Below are 24,928 nucleotides of genomic sequence, written 5' to 3'. Positions count from 1 at the left end.
GTCCTCTCAGGACCAGAGCACTGAAGAGCAACCATCTGTCTCTTCACCACCTGCCAAAGTGCCCAGGCAGTCAGAGAGCCCTGGACAGGAGCCATCACAGTCTCTACTTCTGTTCTCTGAATCTGTTGGCTTGGAAAGAGGGGGCCAGCCAAGCAGCATTCAAGAATGTGAAGAGGGAGTATGCAGTGATGCGCAACTTCTTTGTCCCTCTGAATCTGAAGAGGTGGGTGGGCCAGTGCCTATGGTCAGCACACCTCAGTATGCATCAGATGATGACGAGACTCAGGTGCCAATTTCTGGTGCATACGGTGCTGGCGAGACAACCCAGGAGTAGCAGGTGTTTGAAGAGGGGAGTGTAGATGATGAGGTCCTTGACCCATCATGGCGTGAGGAACAGGAAGGTGATGGGAGCAGCTCTGAGGAAGAGATTCCCCGAACGGCCAAAACCAGAGGGAGAGGGAGGGGGCAGACTTGGTTGCCTGTAGCCTCCACTTCAGCACCCGTTAGGAGCATTCCTCTTCCAAAAGCCAAAACGGGCGCTCCCAAGACTTGCAGTGCGTGGTCCTTTTTTGACACAGTTGCAGATGCCATTTGCTTTGTCAAATGCAAGCTGTGTCATCAGAAAGTCAAAAGAGGGAAAAATGTCAGCAACCTCAATACAACAAATATGTGGAAACATGTGCGGACCAAGCACGAGGTGGAGTTACACAGATACACTGAGGACGTAGGCCAACGTATAGCACCACCTACCACCTCTTCAGCTCGTGTTGGGGCCTCTTCCTCCAGCTCACACACAGCTGGTTCGGCTTCCTCACAGGATCGCCAAGAAAGAACCTCTGGCACTGTTGTCCGGAGACCCTGTGACATTCCACCCACAGCACCACGTTCCTAGTCATCCTCACACTCCCAGGCCACTCTACAGCCATCAGTTGCACAGGCATGGGATAAAAGGCGGCCATACTCGGCAAACCATCTCCGAGCACAGGGTCTGAATGCTGGCATTGCCAAACTACTGGCCCTTGAAATGCTCTCATTCAGGCTGGTGGAGACTGACACCTTCCGGAACTTCATGGCATTGGCAGTCCCACAATACACCGTGCCCAGCCGCTTTTATTTCAGCAGGCGAGCTGTCCCTGCCCTGCAAAAGCATGTGGAGGGAAAAATAAAACATGCGCTACTAAACGCCGTCAGTAGCAAGGTCCACCTGACCACCAATGCGTGGACCAGTAACCATGGACAGGGACGATACCATTCCCTCGCTGCCCATTGGGTCAATGTTGTGGAGCGGGGTACAGATCTGGACAGTGGCGCTGTATGTGTTCTGCCAACTCCACAGATTGCAGGAATCCAGTCTGTACACATTGACTCCTCCTCCTACTCAAGTTCCTCAGAAACAGCGCTGCAGGAGCCTGTTACGACCGATATGAGCACAGCCGTGGCCAAACGTCAACAGGCCGTACTCAAATTAATTTCTTTGGGGAATCGAAGCCACACAGCGCAGGAGCTCTGGAATGCCATCAAGCAGGAGAGCGACGTGTGGTTTGTGCCAGCGGATCTCCAGCCAGGCTTGGTAGTGTGTGACAATAGCCGAAATCTGGTGGCAGCTCTGGGCCTAGGCAACCTAACTCACATCCCATGTCTGGCACATGTGCTGAACTTGGTCGTGCAGAGCTTTCTGAGGGACTATCCAGATCTTGATGCACTGCTGCACAAGGTCCGCATAGAGTGCGCTCACTTGCGGCGTTCCAGCACGGCAAGATCGCGCCTTGCTGCTCTGCAGCGCTGATTACGCCTTCCGGAACATCGCATCATATGTGACCTACCCACCAGGTGGAATTCAGCGTTACATATGTTGGAATGGTTGTGTGAGCAGCAGGCAGCAGTCATGGAGTACCAGCTGCATCAGGCGCAAGCAAGTCGCACTGTGCGCCGGTCACACTTCAGCACCACAGAGTGGGCCTCTATGAAGGACATCTGCCTCATTTTGCGTGCCTTCGATGATTCCACGCAGATGGCGAGTGCAGATGATGCACTAGTCAGCATGACTATCCCCCTTATCTGCCTGCTTCAAAAAACACTGCAAGCACTAAGGGAGGTGGTTTTGGAAGAGGTGGAGGATGAGGAGTCACAAATGCCATCTGCTTCTAGACAGTCTGCGCTACGTGGTTCCTCACAAAGACCTAGGCAGGGGACACTATGTGAGGAGGATGAGGAGGAGTCAATGGAGGAGGAAGACATCTCTCCAGAGGAGGGAGGTACATAATGCTCTAGTCAGTATGTACAGCGAGGGTGGGGTGATGCAGAGCAAGCAGAGATGATGACTCAAGCAGGGGACAGCGTTTCTTTGGCAGTTGGGAGTCTGCAGCACATGGTTGATTTCATGCTGCAGTGCCTGAGAAACGACCGCCGCATCTCCCACATTCTGTAGACGGCTGATTATTGGGTGTACACTCTCCTAGATCCTCGCTACCGGGACAACTTACAAAGCCTCATACCACCGTTGAACCGGGAGCGTAAAATGCGGGAGTACCAAGACACACTGGTGCAGTCCATCATGTTCTCCATTCCACCCGACAGCAGTGCTGCTAGTGATTTACAAAGCAGCTCTGTGCGTCGAGGCAGTGGAGGAAGCTCTGCACAAGGAGGGAGCAGAGGCAGCACCTCAGCACAAGGCAAGACCACTATGGCCCAAATGTGGCAAAGTTTTGTGTGTCCGCCACAAATGTCTACACCATCACAGACGGCTCCAGACAGCAGGAGGCAACGTTTCCGTCAGATGGTGACAGACTACTTGTCTTGCCCTGTCAGTGTCCTCCCAGATGGCTCTTCCCCCTTCAAGTTTTGGGTCTGTAAGCTGGATACATGGCCAGAGCTTAGCCAGTATGCATTGGAGGTGCTGGCTTGCCCTGCTGCCAGTGTATTATCGGAACACGTCTTTAGTGCCGCAGGTGGTGTACTAACAGACCGTCGCAAGCGACTATCCTCTGATAACGTTGACCGGCTTACTTTTCTGAAAATGAACAAGGCCTAGATCTCGCCAGAATTTGCCAGTCCTCTTCCAGAATAAATAATTGGTTGGCAACAGTATCCAGGTCTCCTGCTGTGTTCATGTTTCTACCACCTGAACTGTAATCCCTGGGCTTCAACACAGCCAGTTGACGCTCAGAAGTGCCGTCTCCACAGAGAAAAACACTAGCTCCTGTGTTAGTGGGGTTCAGTAACGCCAGCTGCTCCCCTGCTGTGTGGATGGCAAAGTCTCCTGCTCCCTCCACAATCGAACTACTACTGATTTTTAACCGTGCTCCACTTAGGCCTCTGGCTCCACTGTCTCTAGTATTTCCCCTGGCCTCCAACCCCGCCAGTTGCTGCTCTGAAGTGGCGTCTGCACAATCCACACTTGTTCCTGTGTTACTGGGGCTCAGTCATGTCAGTTGATCCCCTGATATGTGTCCGGCAATGTCTCCTGCTCTGTCCACATTCCCATTACTAGTACAGAGAAAAACACTATCTCCTGTGTTAGTGGGGTTCAGTAATGCCAGCTGCTCCCCTGCTGTGTGGACGGCAATGTCTCCTGCTGCCTCCACATTCAAAAAACGTCAGGCCTCAGCCTGCTCCATGCTTGATCCTGGGCTCCAACAACGCCAGTTGGTGTTCAGAAGTGCCGTCTTGACAGAGAAAAACACACTAGCTCCTGTGTTAGTGGGGTTCAGTAACGTCAGCTGTTCCCTTGCTGTGTGGACGGCAATGTCTACTGCTGCCTCCACATTCAAAAACCATCAGGCCTCAGCCTGCTCCATGCTTGATCCTGGGTTCCAACAACGCCAGTTGTTGCTTGGAAGTGCCGTCCGCAAAGAGAGAAACACTAGCTCCTGTGTCAATGGGGTTCAGTAACGCCAGCTGCTCCCCTGCTGTGTGGATGGCAACGTCTCCTGCTGCCTACACAGTCACACTACTACTGATTTTTAACCGTGCTCCACTTAGGCCTCTGGCTCCACTGTCTCTAGCATTTCCCCTGGCCCCCAACCCCACTAGTTGCTGCTCAGAAGTGGAGTCTGAACAATCCACACTTGTTCCTGTGTTACTGGGGCCCATTCACGTTAGTTGATCCCCTGATGTGTCCGGCAATGTCTCCTGCTCTGTCCACATTCCCACTAATAGTAGTGGGAAAGTGGACAGAGCAGGAGACATTGCCGGACACACATCAGGGGATTAACTGACGTGACTGAGCCCCAGTAACACCGGAACAAGTGTGGATTGTGCAGACGCCACTTCTGAGCAGCAACTGGTGGGGTTGGAGGCCAGGGGAAATACTAGAGACAGTGGAGCCAGAGGCCTAAGTGGAGCACGGTTACAATCAGTAGTAGTGTACAACCGTTATAAAACTTGCTTCAAGTAGGCCTCAGCCTGCTCCATGATTGATCCTGGGCTTCAACATAGCCAGTTGTTGCTCGGAAGTGCCGTCTGCACAGAGAAAAACACATGCTCCAGTGTTAGTGGGGTTCAGTAACGCCAGCTGCTCCCCTGCTGTGTGGACGACAAAGTCTCCTGCTGCCTCCAAAATCACACTACATCTTATTTACTACTTGCTCCAATTAGGCCTCAGCCTGCTCCATGATTGACCCTGGGCTCCAACATCGCCAGTTGCTGCTCAGAAGTGTCTTTGGCACGAGTACTCCCTCCTGCCCAGCCTGGTTCCAGCACACCTGCTGTTTCCGGGTAGTGCCAACATCACTTTGCCACCAATACATTGTCCTGTCGTGTTGCGGTGGGGTTAGTCGAGTCTATGGTGCCTGCAGTTTAGGTGCTTCCTATGTGGGCTGCGGGTTCTGGAAATAAAGGCTGGTTTCGTAGTGCCAATAGGACTAGCACCCCCTGTTGGACTGTGGGTTTCGGTAACTGCGGCCTGCTCGCTGCCTTGCAACTTTGTTTATTATGGGTACCTTCTGCTACCCATCCGGGATCCAGCACCATCAGCTGGTTCTCGGCAGGGCCTTTGGCCGAGGTGCCTCCTTCTCGGTATCCGAATTCCAGCAACATCTGCTGGTTCTTGGTAGTGCTTTTTAGCACAGGTACCTTCTGCTTAAAAACCGTGTTCCAGCACCGTCAGCTGGTCCACGGTTGTGCCATTGGCTCTTGTTCCTTCTGCTGCCACTCTGGGTTCCAGCACCGTCAGCTGGTTCTCGGTAGTTCCTTTGACTCTTGTAGCTTCTGCTACCCATCCGGGTTCCAGCACCATCAGCTGGTTCTCGGCAGTGTCTTTGGCACGGGTACTCCCTCCTGCCCAGCCTGGTTCCAGCACGCCTGCTGTTTCCGGGGTGTGTCAACGTCACTTTGCTACCAATACATTGTCCTGTCGTGTTACAGTGAGGCTAGCTGAGTCTATGGTGCCTGCAGTTTAGGTGCTTCCTATGTGGGCTGCGGGTTCTGGTAATAATGGCTGGTTCCGTAGTGCCAATAGGATTAGCACCCCCTATTGGACTGTGGGTTTCGGTAACTGCGGCCTGCTCGCGGCCTTGCAACTTTGTTTATTATGGGTACCTTCTGCTACCCATCTGGGTTCCAGCACCGTCAGCTGGTTCTCAGCAGTGCCTTTGGCCTAGGTGCCTCATTCTCGGTATCCACGTTCCAGCAACGTCTGCTGGTCCTTGGTAGTGCTTTGTAACACAGGTACCTCCTGCTTAGTAACTGTGTTCCAGCACCATCAGCTGGTCCACGGTTGTGCCATTGGCTCTTGTTCCTTCTGCTGCCCCTCCGGGTTCCAGCACCGTCAGCTGGTCCTCGCTAGTTCCATTTGCTCTTGCAGCTTCTGCTACCCATCCGGGTTCCAGCACCGTCAGCTGGTTCTCGGCAGTGCCTTTGGCCTAGGTGCCTCCTTCTCGGTATCCGAGTGCTAGCAACGTCTGCTGGTCCTTGGTAGTGCTTTGTAACACAGGTACCTCCTGCTTAGTAACTGTGTTCCAGCACCGTCAGCTGGTCCACGGTTGTGCCATTGGCTCTTGTTCCTTCTGCTGCCCCTCCGGGTTCCAGCACCGTCAGCTGGTCCTCGCTAGTTCCATTTACTCTTGCAGCTTCTGCTACCCATCCGGGTTCCAGCACCGTCAGCTGGTTCTTGGCAGTGCCTTTGGCCTAGGTGCCTCCTTCTCGGTATCTGAGTTCTAGCAATGTCTGCTGGTCCTTGGTAGTGCTTTGTAACACAGGTACCTCCTGCTTAGTAACCGTGTTCCAGCACCGTCAGCTGGTCCACAGTTTTTCCATTGGCTCTTGCTCCTTATGCTGCCTCTCCGGGTTAAAGCACCGTCAGCTGGTCCTCGCTAGTTCCATTTGCTCTTTTTCCTTCTGCTTACCATCCAGGTTCCAGTACCGTCAGCTGGTGCTCAGCAGTTCCTCAGCCTTCTTTTACCTTCTGCTACTTTTCCAAGTTCGAGCTTGTGGAAATGGTTTTTGGTTCTCACTCTGGATCTCCCTGACGACGACCCTGAAGACGACGACCCCGAAGACCCCACCGAAGAAGACCAAAAAGATGACCCTGAAGAAGATGACCAAGAGGACAAAGAACATGAAGACAACCACCAAGATGCACAACAACAAGAAACAGAAGACCAAGAAGCTGAAAAACCAAAAGCAGAAGAACATTAAGCATAAGACTAAAAATCAGAGCAAATGATATTATCTAAATTATAAGCAGAAGAAGACTAAGCAGTGTATGGGGGTGAGTCCGTTCCTCCTCGTGGTGCCCCTGGAAAATGCCTGCTGCTGCAGGACAAACTGAACGCGGACAAATCCTGTTGTAACGGAAGGTGTAATCTTCAAACTTTTATAGATAACAACTACAGGAATGCCTGTCACAAATAAGAATATGATGAAGAAGTAGAATAGGAAGAAGAATAACAGTTGAATAAGAAGAATATGAAGAATGTAAAAAAAAGAATAATAGAAAGAAGGTGAAGAAGAAGATGAATAAGGTGAAGAAGAAGTTGATGAAAAAGATGCTGCTGCTGAGGATGATGAAGGAGAAAGTGTGGGAGAAGTAAAAAAGAAGGTGAAGAGCATGGAAGTAGTGAAACATACATATCTGACAAAATATAAAAGAGGTTAACATAGTAAATATCTTTGTAACTCCGAACGTCTTTAAAAAAAAAATTTAATTCCTGCTATTCCATTTGATTGGTCTAAACCTCTATGGCTTTAATGTCTCCTACACCTCCCACAATACATTCTACATTATTATTAGTTGTTTTTCTTCATGTAGAATTAACCTACAAGGAAAGAAAGGGTTTTTTTTAATTCCGATATTTCTGTTCCATTGACTTGAATGGGACTTCCGGGATCGGAATCGGCGATACCCGATACTTTTTTTTATATCGGCCGATCCAATCCAATCCGATATTTTTCAATATCGGGTGGTATCGCTCAACACTACTGATCACATGTTCTATATAGTATAATATTGCTGTATAACTGTATGTAGCTAAAATTGCTGCCTTCTATGAAGCCTGTCTATGGCTGGACTATACGAGACTACTAACATAGCAGCCATGGCAGTCTCTGTCTGCCATTGCAACCCATCGGTAACTTGTCATCACAGCATGGGGAGGGGTGAGTAAATGGGCAATAACAGCATATAAAAGGTGTACATTGAAGTTTAGCGCCAATTGCAACTTTTAGGCCAGGGTCACACTTACGTATGCAATGCGAGAAACTCGCTTGAGTCTCTCGCGTCAAAATCCGGCACTGCCGCCAGCACTCGGGACCGGGGTGTGTGGCTGCATGCATTTCTATGCAGCCACACATTCCGGTCCAAATGAAGGCGGTAGTCCGGGGTATTGATGCGAGAGATGCGAGCAAGGTTCTCGCATTGCACACGTAAGTGTGACCCCGGCCTTAGGGATAGCATAGACAGTGTCTGCCATGTTTAGAGAAGACTCAGCTCCATGGCACCAGACATAGGATGTACCTCTACATGCTATATTAAGAAGATGGTTAATATATATGTATCCAGTATACGGTTAACTTGTAGGCTCCCTCTAGTGGCAGCATTGGGCAGCCAAGTGTTTATCATTTAACTTTTTATCTATGCTGCAACTGTTCTAAAGATGTATGAAGAAATAAATGAGCATAGGATGTTGGCCCTAAGGATGACATGATATTTAAAGTTGTACATTTATTCTCAGAAGAATATTAAAATGAAATAAATGCGCAATTTCAAAGTGAAATGTGACAGTCTAAAAATGGCTATCATAATCTGCTGCTCTTTGCCTTGGCATTTCTGCTGTCTAGGAGTGTCCCCAGTTCCCCCACGCTCTTACTTGACCATGTCATGATATGAGTATTAATTGAAATCAACCCTTAATAAACCCTGGAGTGATGGCTGCATAATTTGCAGAGAACGGTCTCAGACAAATTTCACTTTAGAGTCAAGCCCCGATTTTCTGCCAGTCTTACACTAATGAGATGTGACAAGTATTTCCTTCCTTATACAAAAGTAGAAAATATTCATGATTTAGACATGTAAAAATCAAGAGAAAATAAAGCAACGTTGCGGTTCCTTTATAGGAAGTTAGGTCGAGCTTGTGCTTTTGAGTCTAGTGGTTTTCTAGATCTTTTCCTCTTGACATAATTCATGTAAATCACATTTTCTGTTTGCTGGCAATTCTTTTCAGAGTGTAATTATTTATACCAGTTTACGTGTAGATTCAGCTTCCCTCATGACGCTGCATTTATTCATTTGGGTATCTGAGCTGTAAAAAGCGGCACGTTTACGATACAGCCACCTGCCATAAGTAGAGGTACCATAAGGAAATGGGCAGTATTTATTACATTCATTTACATTAGAGCTGCCTTGGATTTCAGTCACAAACATTGGGCATAATTTGTCAAGATTCAAGCACTTGGCAAACATGAAGAGAATGTTATATTGTGCCATCTTAGGATTTCATGTGTTTACAGCTAGAAGAGGAGGATCTGCAAGATGACATTAGTGTAAGAGCCTCACCGTTGTGAAGGCATCAATAAATTATATGTAAAGAAATTAAAATGGTGTACAGGCTGTGCCAGGTACGGCAGCACGACCTCATTCACATGACTGGAGATGAGCTATAATAGTAGCCAAAAAAACCAGTCCCTTTCATTGAAATTAGATATTGCCTTTAACCCCGTCACCACCCAAGTCTGCTTTCACCGTAATGATCGCGAAAATTAATGGGTAATATAACTCATGAAATACATTTTACAAAAAACACAGCAGTTACCAAATAACCAAAAGAGAGTATATACCATTAAAATCTTTTTTTTTATTGAATAAATATTAAAATTGCTTGCTTCCAAATTGTTTATGCAAACTACTACTAGGGCATTAAACAAAAAACAAAACAGACAAAAATCAATCAATAAAATGGGGACGCCGTACTATATATTATATATTGAAAACCAAAAGCAAAACACAAAACAAATATCCTGGAATAAAAAGGTAAAAAAATATATTGCAAAAATTGCATGAAGGTAGTAATAATAGTAATAATAAGGGTATTTAGTTAACATAATTTTGATCAAAATAATGTAGAAGCCATCCCGCCACGTCACGGCAACCCTTGTGGGACAGTCCTAACTCTTGTATTTAAAACCTTTCCACTTGTCAAGTGACGTAAATGTGAACAAGGACAGAGGGACTGAACCACCAGTAATAGTATAGGCCAGACAGGATGGATTTTCCAACTCAGAAGCAGGGCGGTCACACCCTTATATGCACAGAATGCACAATGAAACAAATGAGAAACTGGGTCTGAGCAGAAAAAGTAAATTAATGTGCATGCAAAATGTAATTGCATATGAACACATGACCTTTACACAGAGAAAACCAAAAGCAAAACACAAAACAAATATCCTGGAATAAAAAAGTAAAAAAATATATTGCAAAAATTGCATGAAGGTAGTAATAATAGTAATAATAAGGGTATTTAGTTAACATAATTTTGATCAAAATAATGTAGAAGCCATCCCGCCACGTCACGGCAACCCTTGTGGGACAGTCCTAACTCTTGTATTTAAAACCTTTCCACTTGTCAAGTGACGTAAATGTGAACAAGGACAGAGGGACTGAACCACCAGTAATAGTATAGGCCAGACAGGATGGATTTTCCAACTCAGAAACAGGGCGGTCATACCCTTATATGCACAGAATGCACAATGAAACAAATGAGAAACTGGGTCTGAGCAGAAAAAGTAAATTAATGTGCATGCAAAATGTAATTGCATATGAACACATGACCTTTACACAGAGAAAACCAAAAGCAAAACACAAAACAAAACTGAGTTGGAAAATCCATCCTGTTTTGTGTTTTGCTTTTGGTTTTCTCTGTGTAAAGGTCATGTGTTCATATGCAATTACATTTTGCATGCACATTAATTTACTTTTTCTGCTCAGACCCAGTTTCTTTTCTTATATATTATATATTGTAGCGCTCTATGCCTAATCAAGCTTAGTTGTAGGATATAGCAATATCAAGGGTTAACTCATTCCTCACATATAATCATCATACAATGTATCCATATATTACAATAAACAAAGCCAGATGGCAGCAGTTACTTTAAAATAACTTGCTTAAAGTGTCCCCATTGCCCCAACGCACGTTTTGTCTCAAAACTTCATCAGGAGACATTCACTGGGAAATATCATTTTAACATTTTACAACCTTATCTGGCCATGCTGTGTGAGACACATCATCTGACACATCCTTTTTCATTTACTATTCTTAAAGGCCAGCAGTAGGCCCTCACTATTCTTACAGAGCCATCAACCAGCTATGCTTTGTTGCTCCCATTATTAAACAGTGGGTCTCTTATACTGTTATTGCGTATGCAGTGAGTGGCAGGGCTGCCGAAAATTTGGACGCACCACAATAACCCTTTAAACTGACATCCTGGATGTCTACATGAAACCAAAGTTCCCATTATTCATTTGGTACTCCCATAATGTTTGCCCATGTAGTGAATGCAAGGCCTGATCCAAATTTGAATGCACCCCAATAATCCTTTGAACCGACGTGGAGGAGGGCCTCCTAAAAATCTGTTCCCATTACAAAGGAGCGGGTCTCCTATACTTGCAATGCCCATACAGTAAGTGTATGGGCTAATAAACATTTCCCCCTGGGGGGTATACAACAATTTACTGTCTAAAAATGTTGCCTACAGGCATCGTAAACACCCTTTACAACAATAATGTTGCTGTTGCATCACGGACCACCATCACCCTGGTGATCTAGTGGTGGTGGATGAAGAGACGTGGAGGAGGGCCTTCTAAAAATCTGTTCCGTTTACAAAGGAGCGGGTCTCCTATACTTGTTATGCCCATGCAGTAAGTGTATGGGCTGACAAACATTTCCCCCTGGGGGTTATATAACAAGATACTCTCTAAAAATGTTGTTTACGGGCATCATAAACACCCTTTACAACGACAATGTTGGTGTTGCATCACGGATCACAGTAACCCTGGTGGTATAGTGGTGGTGGATGATGATGACGATGAGAAGAAGGATGAGGACAACAGCAAACAGACCAAATCAGGAAGCATATACCCATGTGTGGATGTGAAGAGGTGCATGGGAATAGACCTCCCAAAAAAAGTCACTGGATTTGAGTTTATGTTATGCTGCTATCATTCGGTGGTGTAGAGAAGTCTGGCCCAATCCAGCCTTTGTTCATTTTTACAGATCATACAAGAAGAAAAAGGAAACTGTATGCCATAAAATCAATAATGTTTTATTATAAATTATTAAAAATGTATTGCAATACAATGCGGTATATCCGGGAGGAAATACATGCCAAAAACAACAAAAAGGCCTATAAGCCAGGTAAAATGAGGCTCAAGAATGAAAGTAATACATAGAGGTACAAATCCTACAATCCATTTATTATAGCAAGCCAGTATATGCCCAGATCGTACAATAATAACAGTGTGTATACTGCATACAGCAACAAAAAGGATAAAAAAATCCAAATGACAAAAGTATATATATGCCTGATCAAAAGTATAATGCAATGAGCAAGTATGCTATAAAGTTAAGCATTGTGCTGTCATAAAAGCACACAAACTATTTGCACAAAGTGATATAGCATAAAATAAGCCAAAGTTGGGAAGGAAAGGGTTAAGAGTTACTGCTGCTGAGACAAATACTGTACCTGGATGGCCGTGGCACCCCTGACGCGCGTTTTGCGGTTAGGCTTTTTCTCAAGGGAATGTGGGTGTATGAATGCTCTTAGAAGAATCTATTTATAGAACGCCTGTACTGCCAGTCACAGTGGTGGAATAATGGCCCTTCTGTCGGCGAACTCTGTGTGACGTCAGCCCAGCTCAGCGTCAGATGACGCCCAGACCGCCCCCAGCCCGACGCGTCAGAGCAAGGAGGTGGCATGGGCGGCAAAGAAGACACGTCGCCATGCCGACGCCAAAAACAGAAAGCCAGCAGGAGCGCTCATTGCTGTGATCAACAGAGAAAGTATTTGCCTGCAGCAGCGTAGTAAAAGAGAGGACATAGAAGATTTAAAAAAATAAAGGCAAATTATAAAATATATAAAGGGCATTAGTGTATGCCATATTTAATTATATAATAATGTGTGCTGAATGCATTATTAACAATAGACAAAAAGTGCTTACTAAGCGCATCATCAACAGCACTCAGAAAAACGTACATTAAAATAGTGAAAGTGGCATATTCTTTATATATGCAAAGTGCTAACTGCATACCTAATATACATTATATAAATATATAAAGGAAAAATACCCCCAAAAAATAATAAAGGGCTATATAAATAAGTGCATAAGTGAATTTTTTTGAAGATAGATCGATAGTAAGATTCATTGCCACGTATAATCATCAGTGGATGAAAATGAGGGATATTTTAAATATATTTTGGCCCATATTACAATCGGACCGTACTTTGGCTAAATATATTCCTCTAAAACCATCTATAACATACAGACGTCAACCTAATCTCAAAGACCAACTCGTGCACAGCCATTACCTGGAGCCTCCGTCTGATAAAATCTTTGGATCTCATGGACCCAAATGGGGATTTTATCCCTGTGGAAAATGTATAGCTTGCCCCAATATGCAACAAGCTTCAAAATTTAATTCAAGTAATGGTAAGAAGGAATATACTATCACTCAACATATAACCTGTGATTCTGTGGGCGTAGTATATTATGCGGTATGCCCATGCCCTAAAATTTATGTTGGATTAACATCCAGGCCCTTGAAAATTAGGGTAAGAGAACATTATCATGACATCCTTAACGCACAGGGTGAGGATGATTGGACACTATTAAAACCAATAGCTAAACACTTTAAGGCGTACCATGATTGCAATGCCAAACTGTTAAGAGTCACTGGTATTGATAGAATTCATATTGATTTATGGGGAGATAACTGGAGGATAAACCTCGCGCAATTAGAGGCCCGTTGGATCTCTAAGATTCAATCGGTCCAGCCAGCGGGTTTGAATGAAATACTAAGATTTGCTCCATTTCTATAGTAATGTTCTTGTGTTTTATATAATTTTATTTACGTTCTCTTTTGTATATATTTTTAGATATTTTTATCATGATTTGGTGCTTTGGATGATGTTCCCTTAATGGCATACAGTTTCCTTTTTCTTCTTGTATGATCTGTATAATATTGGAAATGCCATTATTACTAGGCAATATATAAATTGTGTTGATTCTTGTTCATTTTTATAAGAGTCAGCCTGTCAGCATTTTCAGTTGACAGGCGGATGTGCTTATCAGTTATAATTCCACCAGCAGCACTAAAAACCCGCTCTGACAAAACGCTGCGACAGGACAGGCCATGACCTCCAAAGCATAGAGAGCCAGTTCATGCCACAAGTCCAGCTGGGATACCCAATAATTATAAGGCACAGAGGAAGCATGGAGGATGCTAGTACGGTCAGCAAGGTACTCCCTCAGCATCTTCCAAAACTTTGCAGTCCTTGTGAGAGTACCCCGCGTCTCAGAGCCTGTGCAATGGGAGGGTCTGAGAAAACTCTCCCAGCACATTGCCAGTGTTCCCCTGCCTCTGCTGGATGGGAGTTGTGTCTCTCTCACCTGTACTCCTTGGTTTTCCAATGAAATGTGACCCCTGCCGCCAGTGTTTTCAGATGGGAATTTTTTTAATAATTCCGCAACAAGGACCCTTTGCTACTGCACAATTTTAGCACACCTGTCTGCCTCTGGAATAAGAGATTGAAAGTTCTCCTTGAAGCATGGGTTTAGAAGTGTCAACAACCAGTAGTGACTGTCACCCAAAATTTTTAGAACTCGAGGGTCACGGTCAAGGCAGCGTAACATAAACTCAGCCATGCGTGCCAGACTGGTAACATGCAAGACTTCTGTGTCCTTACCAAGAGGATGACTGACCATGCTCTCCTCTTCATTCTCCTCCTCCCTGTCCTCAGGCCATCCACGCTGAACAGACAGTATGTGGAGGTAGTACCGTCTATAGAGTATGAAACTAGCTCCTGTTCTTGCTCCTCCTCTTCCTCATTGTCACCCAATCCACATTGGGATGAGATGATGCTGGGCTGTGTGTAATCACCCTGCTTGTTTCCTTACTCCGTCTCATCATGCTCCGCCTGCAATGCATCCTCTTTGATTGTGAGTAGAGAGCATTTCAGAACACAGAGAAGCGGGATTGTGACGCTAATTATGGTAATTATGGCATCATAGCCGCTCACCATCTTGGTGGCATTCTCAAAGTTTTGGAGGATGGTACATATGTCTGACATCCATGTCCACTCCTGAGGTCTTATGTGTGGAGTCTGAACTGAATACTGACGGCCTTGTTGATGCTTGTAGACAACAACTGCCCTCTTCTGCTCACAAATCCTTCCCAAAATCTGCAGTGTAGAGTTCCAATGTGTGGGGACATCAAACAACAGTGGGTGATCCGGAAGCTGCAAATGCTGCTGAAGCACGGCAAGGGCGGCTGAAGCTGTAGCTGACTTTCTTAAATGGGCACTTAGGCAGCGTACTTTCACAAGCACATCCGGCAGCTCCGGGTAGGTTTTGAGAAACTGTTGAAGAACAAGGTTAAGCACATGGGCCAGGCATGGTATGTGTGTTAGCTTGCTTCGCTTCAAAGCCACCAGAAGGTTCCAGACATTGTAACACCTGAAAATGCTTGGCTGTAGGTTCAGCAGTGTCAGACACAGATCTGCCTGCTCTTTCAGAGCTGTCCACAACTCTTCAGCATTGTGCGGTTGGCACCTAAGCATATTAGCTTCAGTACAGCCTATTGTCTCTTGGCTGAGGCAGTGCTGCCAGCTTGTGACTGATGTGGTCATTTTGGAGATGGAGGCTGAATAGGAGGAGGAGGTACAGGAGCTGTAGACTGTGAGGGCAACCTTGATTGACGCAAGGCCTGCAATTCTTGGCATCGGTAGGATGTATTCCATCCCAATGTCTGACTGGGTCCCGGCTTACACTATATTAACCCAGTGTACCATCAGCGAGATGCACCGTCCCTACCCACAAGCACTTGCCCGTGGTTAGGCATTTAAGACTTTAAAATATCTGGCCTGTATTTTTTTTTCATAGCAAAATAGTGTCAATAACTAGGCCAAGACACAGCAAAAACAAATCAATGAGCCCAAAACTGCAACAATCATTAGCCCACAGATAGTTGAGGCGTATGACGAAGGTCCCCCACTTTTTAATATCTGGCAAAATAGTGTCAATAACTAGGCTAAGCTAAAGTAAATAAAACTTTAATGGAGGGCTGAAATGACACTATTTTGAGCACAATGATATGTGATGCCTGTGACGCAGATACCCCACTTTAAAATATCTGGCTTGTCTTTTTTTGTCAGCAAAATGGTGTCAATAACTAGGCTAACACAAAACAAAAAAAAATTCAATGGAGACCTGAAATGCCACAATTTTGAGCACAATGATATGCGATCCGTATGGCAGACAAAACCCAGTGTAAAATATCTGCCCTGTAGGTAATTTTTTTTTCAGCAAACTGGTGTCAAGAACTTGTATAAGACAATCCAACAAAATTTTACAGTACCACAAAAATGGCAGAATTGTTTGCGCACTCAGATGTGATCATTGTGACTGCCAAACCCCTGTTTAAAATAGCTGGATTTTCACGCTGTACTATGGAAAGGATCTGGCTGTATTCTGCAGTGCCAACAAGCAAATGGAGAAAAAACCACATGCTCTGGATTGCTTTTGAATAGTGTTGAGCATTCCGATACCGCAAGTATCGGGTATCGGCCGATATTAGCGGTATCGGAATTCCGATACTGACTTCCGATACTTTTGTCATATCGGATTCCGGAATCGGAATCGGAAGTTCCCATCATACTATGAGCCTGCTTGCTTTGATTAAGCCAATGGGAATCCTCCGAAGTGTGGGCACATCCTGTTAGGCATGTAGGCATGTTAACTATTGGCATGGCTGTGATTGGCTGCTGAAATGATGTCATGATGCACTATAAAAGCCACTGCAGCCGCCATTTCTGGTTCACTCTGCTGGGAATTCAGTTAGGGACAGGCTGCTGTAGAAGACTGTGAGGGACAGTTAGAAATAGCGATTCCACAAAACTTCTAGTGCTTTACCCAGGCTACATAAACCACCACTGTAGTCTTCTTTGCCCTAGCAGCAGTGTTCACAGCTGTCTGCAAGGGCTGTGTGAGTGCAGCTCACGCTGTGGAGTGGGTCCTGCAGCCACGTCAGGCTGTAGGCCACCCAGTGTGATCACTGCTGCCTCATACATCTTTTAATTTTTGAGCTGCATTTTTTACATAATTTCAATCTAGTGTGCTTCCATCCGTATCCATATACGTTGGTTGCAAACACTAGTAGTAGACAGCGGAGCCTTTCTGCAGCCTTTCAGTGCTAGTGTCCACTTTGCTGCACTGTTCACGGCTGTCTGAGAGGTCTCTGACTGTGTGTGAGTGCAGCTCACGCTGAGTAGTGTGTCCTGCAGCTACGTCTGGCTGTAGGACGCTCAGCGTGCGTCAGTGCCTCACACATATTTGTATTTGAGTGCAGCTCATTTTTTCTTCTATTAGTGTGCATCCATCCGTCTCCATCTACGGTGGTTGCAAACACTATATAGGAGTACACAGCGGAGCCTTTCTGCAGCCTGTCAGTGCCAGTGCCCACTTAGCTGCACTGTTGACGGCTGTCTGAGAGGTCTCTGACTGTGTGTGAGTGCAGCTCACGCTGAGTAGAGTGTCCTGCAGCTACGTCTGGTTGTAGGACGCTCAACGTGCGTCACTGCCTCACACATATATGTCTTTGAGTGCAGCTCATTTTTTCTTCTCCTATTAGTGTGCATCTATCCGTATCCATCAACATTGGTTGGTTGCAAACACTATATAGGAGTAGATAGAGGAGCCTTTTTTTCTGGCTTGTGCCCTGCCGGCGCAGCCAGATTAGTATTACCCAATTTTTTTGGAGCCTCATCTTTTGCATTGTAGGTTACCTGCCTGCATTGTAATAGCTCCAAAAAGTTGGTGATACTATCAGTTTCAATTCTTTGTTCACATACTTTGAGTTTGTTTCCAACAAAGAAACCACGAAAAAAGTTCACCAAACACTACATTTGGAACTTGTGTAGGCCACATCAGCTCCTATTAAAGTGTAGTCCACACACACACACTTCATAAAATTAGTGTTTCTTGTACCTGTAACCAGCTGTTCAGGAATAAGCACACTAAGGCCCCCCTTTGTACTTTTCTGCCTATCTTAAGCAGTCTTGCAAGATGAAGAAGGCAGGGAGTAAGGCGCGTGGGCGTGGGCGTGGAGTTTCAGCAGGGAGAGGACGTGGGGATTCTGCAGGGAGAGGACGTGGGGATTCTGCAGGTAGAGGACGTGGGGATTCTGGGCCTGCTGTGGGCACCAGTGGATCAGCATCCCCCAGTTTTAGCAGGCAACAGTCCTTTATGCGCAGCTTTGTAGGACCTCAACGTACCCCACTGCTGCGGGAGGAACAAATTGAAGCCGTTGTCGGATGGATGGCAGCTAACGCATCGACTTCAATTACTTCCACAGCCTCTCAGGACCAGAGCACCGAAGAGCAACCATCTGTCTCTTCACCACCTGCCAAAGTGCCCAGGCCGTCAGAGAGACATGGACAGGAGCCATCACAGTCTCTACTTCTGTTCTCGGAATCTGTTGGCTTGGAAAGAGGGGGCCAGCCAAGCAGCATTCCTGAATGTGAAGAAGAGGGAGTATGCAGTGATGCGCAACTTCTTTGTCCCTCTGAATCTGAAGAGGCGAGTGGGCCAGTGCCTATGGTCAGCACACCTCAGTACGCATCAGATGATGACGAGACTCAGTTGCCACTTTCTGGTGCGTACGGTGCTGGCGAGACAACCCCGGAGAAGCAGCTGTTTGAAGAGGGGAGGGAAGATGATGAGGTCCTTGACCCATCATGGCGTGAGGAACAGGAAGGTGGTGGGAGCAGCTCGGAGGAAGAGATTCCCCTACCGGCCAAAACAGGAGGCAGAGGGAGGGGGAAGACTTGGTTGCCTGTACCCTCCACTTCGGCACCCGTTAGGAGCATTCCTCATTCCAAAGGCAAAATGGGCGCTCCCAAGAGTTGCAGTGCATGGTCCTTTTTTGACACAGTTGCAGATGACATTTGCTTTGTCAAATGCAAGCTGTGTCATCAGATAGTCAAAAGAGGGAGAAATGTCAGCAACCTCAATACCACAAATATGTGGAAACATGTGCGCACCAAGCACGAGTTGGAGTTGCAGAGACACCCTGAAGACGTAGGCCAACGTACAGCACCACCTACCACCTCTTCAGTTCCAGTTGGGGCCTCTTCCTCCAGCTCACACACTGCTGGTTCGGCTTCCTCTCAGGATCGCCAAGGAAGAACCTCTGCCACTGTTGTCCGGAGACCCTGTCAGATTCCACCCATAGCAGCACGTTCCCATCCATCACAGCCATCGGTAGCACAGGCATGGGATAAAAGGCGCCCTTACTCGGCAAACCATCCCCGAGCACAGTCTCTGAATGCTGGCATTGCCAAACTTCTGGCAGTTGAAATGCTGTCATTCAGGCTGGTGGACAATGACACCTTCCGGGACTTAATGGCATTGGCAGTCCCACAATACAACATGCCCAGCCGCTTTTATTTCAGCAGGCAAGCCGTCCCTGCCCTGCAGAAACATGTTGAGGGCAAAATAAAACATGCGCTAATAAACGCCGTTAGTAGCAAGGTCCACCTGACCACCGATGCGTGGACCAGTAACCATGGACAGGGACGATACCTTTCCCTCACTGCCCACTGGGTCAATGTTGTGGAGCCGGGTACAGATCTGGAGAGTGGCGCTGTACGTGTTCTTCCAACGCCACGGATTGCAGGACTCCAGTCTGTACACATAGACTCCTCCTCCTACTCAAGTTCCTCATAAACAGCAGAGCAGGAGCCTGTTATGACCGATATGAGCACAGCCGTGGCCAAACGTCAACAGGCTGTACTCAAATTAATTTCTTTGGGGAATCGAAGCCACACAGCGCAGGAGCTCTGGAATGCTATCAAGCTGGAGAGCGATGTGTGGTTTGGGCCAGCGAATCTCCAGCCGGGCTTGGTAGTGTGTGACAATGGCCGAAATCTGGTGGCAGCTCTTGGCCTAGGCAACCTCACACACATCCCATGTCTGGCACATGTGCTTAACTTGGTCGTGCAGAGCTTTCTGAGGGACTATCCGGATCTTGATGCACTGTTGCACAAGGTCCGCATAGAGTGCGCTCACTTGCGGCGTTCCAGCACGGCAAGATCGCGCCTCGCTGCTCTGCAGCGACGATTTGGCCTTCCGGAACATCGCATCATATGTGACCTACCCACCCGGTGGAATTCAACGTTACATATGTTGGAGCGGTTGTGTGAGCAGCAGGCAGCAGTCATGGAGTACCAGCTGCATCAGGCGCAAACAAGTCGCACTGTGCGCCGTTCACACTTCAGCACCATTGAGTGGGCCTCTATGAAGGACATCCGCCTCGTTTTGCGTGCCTTCGATGAATCCACGCGGATGGCGAGTGCAGATGATGCACTAGTCAGCATGACTGTCCCCCTTATCTGTCTGCTTCAGCAAACACTGCAAGCACTAAGGGATGAGGTTTCGGAAGAGGTGGAGGATGAGGAGTCCCAAATGCCATCTGCTTCTGGACAGTCTGCGCTACGTGTTTCCTCACAAAGTCCTAGGCAGGGGACACTTTGTGAGGAGGATGAGGAGGAGTCGATGGAGGAGGAAGACATCTCTCCAGAGGAGGGAGGTACACAAACCTCTACTCAGTATGTACAGCGAGGGTGGGGTGATGCAGAGCAGGCCGAGGTCACGCCTCAAACAGGGGACAGCGGTTCTTTGGCAGTTGGGAGTCTGCAGCACATGGTTGATTTCATGCTGCAGTGCCTGAGAAACGACCGCCGCATCGCCCACATTCTCGTCTCGGCTGATTATTGGGTGTACACCCTCCTAGATCCTCGCTACCGGGACAGCGTACAAAGGCTCATACCAACGTTGAACCGGGAGCGTAAACTGCGGGAGTACGAAGAGTCACTGGTGCAGTCCATAATGTTTTCCATTCCACCCGACAGCATTGTTGCTAGTGCTTTACAAAGCAGCTCTGTGCGTCGAGGCAGTGGAGGAAACTCTGCACAAAGAGGGAGCAGAGGCAGCGCCGCAGCACAAGGCAAGACCACTATGGCCCAAATGTGGCAAAGTTTTGTGTGTCCACCACAATTGTCTACACCATCAGCGACGCCTCGAGTCAGCAGGAGGCAACGCTTCCGTCAGATGGTGTCAGACTACATGTCTTGCCCTGTCACTGTACTCCCAGATGGCTCTTCCCCCTTCAAGTTTTGGGTCTCTAAGCTGGATACATGGCCAGAGCTTAGCCAGTATGCATTGGAGGTGCTGGCTTGCCCTGCTGCCAGTGTATTATCAGAACGTGTCTTTAGTGCCGCAGGTGGCGTACTAACAGACCGTCGCACGCGACTATCTTCCGATAATGTTGACCGGCTGACTTTTCTGAAAATGAACAAGGCCTGGATCTCCAAAGACTTTGCCATTCCTCTTACAGACTAAATTAGTGGTTGGCAACTGTATCCAGGTCTGCTGGTGTGTTCATTTTTCTACCACCTGAACTATAATCCCTGTGCTTCAACACAGTCAGTTGTCGCTCAGATGTGTCGTCTGCACAGAGAAACACACTAGCTCCTGTGTTAGTGGGGTTCAGTAACGCCAGCTGATCCCCTGCTGTGTGGATGGCAAAGTCACCAGCTCCATCAACATTCAAACCACTACTGATTTTTAACCGTGCCCAACTTAGGTCTCTGGCTCCACTGTCTCTACTATTTACCCTGACCTCCAACCCCGCCATCTACATCTCTGAAGTGGCGTCAGCACAATCTACACTTGTTCCTGTGTTCCTGTGGCTCAGTCCCATCAGTTTATCCCCTGATGTGTGTCCGGCAAGGTCTCCTGCTCTGTCCACATTCCCATAACCAGTAGTGGGAATGAGGACAGAGCTGGCGAACTTGCCGGACAAACATCAGGGGATCAACTGACGGGAATGAGCACCAGTAACACAGGAACAAGTGTAGATTGTGCTGACGCCACTTCAGAGACGTAGCTGGCGGGGTTGGAGGCCAGGGTAAATAGTAGAGACAGTGGAGCCAGAGGCCTAAGTGGAGCAAGGTTAGAATCAGTAGTGGTCAACAACCTCCATAAAAACCGCTGCCCATTGGCCTCTGCATGCGGCATGCGTAATCCTGGGCTCCAACAGTGTCAGTTGGTGTTCAGAAGTGTCGTCTCCACAGAGCCAAACACATTCGTTCAAGTGTTAGTGGGGTTCAGCACTGCCAGCTGTTCCCCTGCTGTGGAGATGGCAAGTCTTCTGCTGCCTTCACCTGCCAAAAGCAACAGGCCCCAGCCTGCTCCTCGCCTAATCCTGGGCTCCAACAGCGTCAGTTGGTGTTCAGAAGTGTCGTCTCCACAGAGCCAAACACATTTGTTCGAGTGTTAGTGGGGTTCAGCACTGCCAGCTGTTCCCCTGCTGTGGAGAAGGCAAGTCTCCTGCTGCCTTCACCTGCCAAAATCCAGTAGGCCCCAGCCTGCTCCGCGCCTAATCCTGGGCTCCAACAGCGTCAGTTGGTGTTCAGAAGTGTCATCTCCACAGAGCCAAACACATTTGTTCGAGTGTTAGTGGGGTTCAGCACTGCCAGCTGTTCCCCTGCTGTGGAGATGGCAAGTCTCCTGCTGCCTTCACCAGCCAAAATCCAGTAGGCCCCAGCCTGCTCCGCGCCTAATCCTGGGCTCCAACAGCGTCAGTTGGTGTTCAGAAGTGACGTCTCCACAGAGCCAAACACATTCGTTCGAGTGTTAGTGGGGTTCAGCACTGCCAGCTGTTCCCCTGCTGTGGAGATGGCAAGTCTCCTGCTGCCTTCACCTGCCAAAATCCAGTAGGCCCCAGCCTGCTCCACGCCTAATCCTGGGCTCCAACAGCGTCAGTTAGTGTTCAGAAGCGTCGTCTCCACAGAGCCAAACACATTCGTTCGAGTGTTAGTGGGGTTCAGCACTGCCAGCTGTTCCCCTGCTGTGGAGATGGCAGTCTCTCCTGCTGTCTCCACATTCCAAAGACAGTAGGCCTCTGCCTACACCCTCCTATTTCCTGGGCTTCAACACAGCCAGTTGTAGCTCGGAAGTGCCTTCCACACGGAAAGAGATACTTGCTCCCGTGTCTCAGTGGGGTTCAGTAACGTCAGCTGATCCCCTGCTGTGTGGATGGCAGTCTCTCCTGCTGTCTCCACATTCCAAAGACAGTAGGCCTCTGCCTACACCCTCCTATTTCCTGGGCTTCAACACAGCCAGTTGTAGCTCGGAAGTGCCGTCCACACGGAAAGAGACACTTGCTCCCGTGTCTCAGTGGGGTTCAGTAACGTCAGCTGATCCCCTGCTGTGTGGATGGCAGTCTCTCCTGCTGTCTCCACATTCCAAAGACAGTAGGCCTCTGCCTACACCCTCCTATTTCCTGGGCTTCAACACAGCCAGTTGTAGCTCGGAAGTGCCGTCCACACGGAAAGAGATACTTGCTCCCGTGTCTCAGTGGGGTTCAGTAACGTCAGCTGATCCCCTGCTGTGTGGATGGCAGTCTCTCCTGCTGTCTCCACATTCCAAAGACAGTAGGCCTCTGCCTACACCCTCCTATTACCTGGGCTTCAACACAGCCAGTTGTAGCTCGGAAGTGCCCTCCACACGGAAAGAGATACTTGCTCCCCTGTCTCAGTGGGGTTCAGTAACGTCAGCTGATCCCCTGCTGTGTGGATGGCAGTCTCTCCTGCTGTCTCCACATTCCAAAGACAGTAGGCCTCTGCCTACACCCTCCTATTTCCTGGGCTTCAACACAGCCAGTTGTAGCTCGGAAGTGCCGTCCACACGGAAAGAGATACTTGCTCCCGTGTCTCAGTGGGGTTCAGTAATGTCAGCTGATCCCCTGCTGTGTGGATGGCAGTCTCTCCTGCTGTCTCCACATTCCAAAGACAGTAGGCCTCTGCCTACACCCTCCTATTTCCTGGGCTTCAACACAGCCAGTTGTAGCTCGGAAGTGCCCTCCACACGGAAAGAGACACTTGCTCCAGTGTCTCAGTGGGGTTCAGTAACGTCAGCTGATCCCCTGCTGTGTGGATGGCAGTCTCTCCTGCTGTCTCCACATTCCAAAGACAGTAGGCCTCTGCCTACACCCTCCTATTTCCTGGGCTTCAACACAGCCAGTTGTAGCTCGGAAGTGCCGTCCACACGGAAAGAGACACTTGCTCCCGTGTCTCAGTGGGGTTCAGTAACGTCAGCTGATCCCCTGCTGTGTGGATGGCAGTCTCTCCTGCTGTCTCCACATTCCAAAGACAGTAGGCCTCTGCCTACACCCTCCTATTTCCTGGGCTTCAACACTGCCAGTTGTAGCTCGGAAGTGCCGTCCACACGGAAAGAGATACTTGCTCCCGTGTCTCAGTGGGGTTCAGTAACGTCAGCTGATCCCCTGCTGTGTGGATGGCAGTCTCTCCTGCTGTCTCCACATTCCAAAGACAGTAGGCCTCTGCCTACACCCTCCTATTTCCTGGGCTTCAACACAGCCAGTTGTAGCTCGGAAGTGCCGTCCACACGGAAAGAGATACTTGCTCCCGTGTCTCAGTGGGGTTCAGTAACGTCAGCTGATCCCCTGCTGTGTGGATGGCAGTCTCTCCTGCTGTCTCCACATTCCAAAGACAGTAGGCCTCTGCCTACACCCTCCTATTTCCTGGGCTTCAACACAGCCAGTTGTAGCTCGGAAGTGCCCTCCACACGGAAAGAGACACTTGCTCCCGTGTCTCAGTGGGGTTCAGTAACGTCAGCCGATCCCCTGCTGTGTGGATGGCAGTCTCTCCTGCTGTCTCCACATTCCAAAGACAGTAGGCCTCTGCCTACACCCTCCTATTTCCTGGGCTTCAACACAGCCAGTTGTAGCTCGGAAGTGCCCTCCACACAGAAAGAGACACTTGCTCCCGTGTCTCAGTGGGGTTCAGTAACGTCAGCTGATCCCCTGCTGTGTGGATGGCAGTCTCTCCTGCTGTCTCCACATTCCAAAGACAGTAGGCCTCTGCCTACACCCTCCTATTTCCTGGGCTTCAACACAGCCAGTTGTAGCTCGGAAGTGCCGTCCACACGGAAAGAGACACTTGCTCCCGTGTCTCAGTGGGGTTCAGTAACGTCAGCTGATCCCCTGCTGTGTGGATGGCAGTCTCTCCTGCTGTCTCCACATTCCAAAGACAGTAGGCCTCTGCCTACACCCTCCTATTTCCTGGGCTTCAACACAGCCAGTTGTAGCTCTTAAGTGCCCTCCACACGGAAAGAGACACTTGCTCCCGTGTCTCAGTG

At 48.1% G+C, this 24,928-nt stretch overlaps 1 long non-coding RNA gene across 1 annotated transcript in view; it reads right to left on the bottom strand.

The window, feature by feature from the left end:
* The window catches only part of LOC141097338 (uncharacterized), a 379,405-nt gene extending 367,076 nt beyond the window's left edge, over nt 1–12,329 (bottom strand). The window contains exon 1 of the long non-coding RNA XR_012233924.1: nt 12,175–12,329. This is a non-coding gene — a long non-coding RNA (uncharacterized lncRNA). The remainder of the gene's footprint in view (nt 1–12,174) is intronic.
* Nucleotides 12,330–24,928: the final 12,599 nt, after the last annotated feature.

This window comes from Dendrobates tinctorius, unplaced genomic scaffold (assembly GCF_039654945.1).
Source record: "Dendrobates tinctorius isolate UK_male_01 unplaced genomic scaffold, ASM3965494v1 ptg000003l, whole genome shotgun sequence".
Taxonomy (NCBI): Eukaryota; Metazoa; Chordata; class Amphibia; order Anura; family Dendrobatidae; genus Dendrobates; species Dendrobates tinctorius.
The sequence above is the reverse complement of the archived record's forward strand: the minus strand, read 5'-3'. Positions and strand labels throughout refer to the sequence as shown.